We start from the raw sequence: 819 nt of genomic DNA, 5'->3' as shown, positions 1-819 counted from the left end.
TACAGAGGGAGGAAAAAGTCCAGGAAATTCCGACATAGAAAATTAGTGAGAGAAAGCGTTCTGTAAGTTTTATAAACTGTAAATTTTATAAACTGTCGTTTTGTCTTTTGTCGTTTTATTAGACTTGGGTACTGATTAGCAGAACACAACAGCTTAGAAAGTTTGCAGTGTGTGTGTGTCTGTCCAGGTGAAACAATGTCAAGTTATCAACTTTTAAATCTATATTATCTTGTTTTTTTAACATTATCCTTGACTGGGTCAGGCTGTCACATACAGCATCTATGCAAAGACATAAGCTGCATGCTGTCATTCCAGTACACAGAAGAACACAAGAATAATGTTGTACATGTACAACATTATTCTTGTGTTCTGTAGTACTGACTTCAGTATGTTTTTATCCTGTACTTTTGTACATCACATAACACAACATGACATAACTAACCACACTCTATTGTTTAAAGTGTTTTCCAGCAGTGAATGACTTCTTCCATTATGCAAACTGCAAACTGTATATTCTGACCATTGAATGTCGCTCAACATGTGTCCTATATTTAAGTTTCTCATTGTACTCCAGTCCAGCCTTCAGATCATACAAAGCAGTGAAAGAAATCAGATTTCGTACATGCCCTTCACCCACCAGCTCCCCTTAGTGGACAAATAAGGACAAAAACATTTAAAAGTGATGAGTTAGAACGAATGAGCACCGTGACTCTCTCTCTCTCTCTCTATCTATCTATCTATCTATCTATCTATCTATCTATCTATCTATCTATCTATCTATCTATCTATCTATCTATCTATCTATCTATCTATCTATCT

The sequence above is a fragment of the Haplochromis burtoni genome, unplaced genomic scaffold (assembly GCF_018398535.1).
Source record: "Haplochromis burtoni strain Fernald_Lab_line unplaced genomic scaffold, NCSU_Asbu1 Contig_86, whole genome shotgun sequence".
Lineage (NCBI taxonomy): Eukaryota > Metazoa > Chordata > Actinopteri > Cichliformes > Cichlidae > Haplochromis > Haplochromis burtoni.
This window is presented reverse-complemented; position numbering follows the sequence as displayed.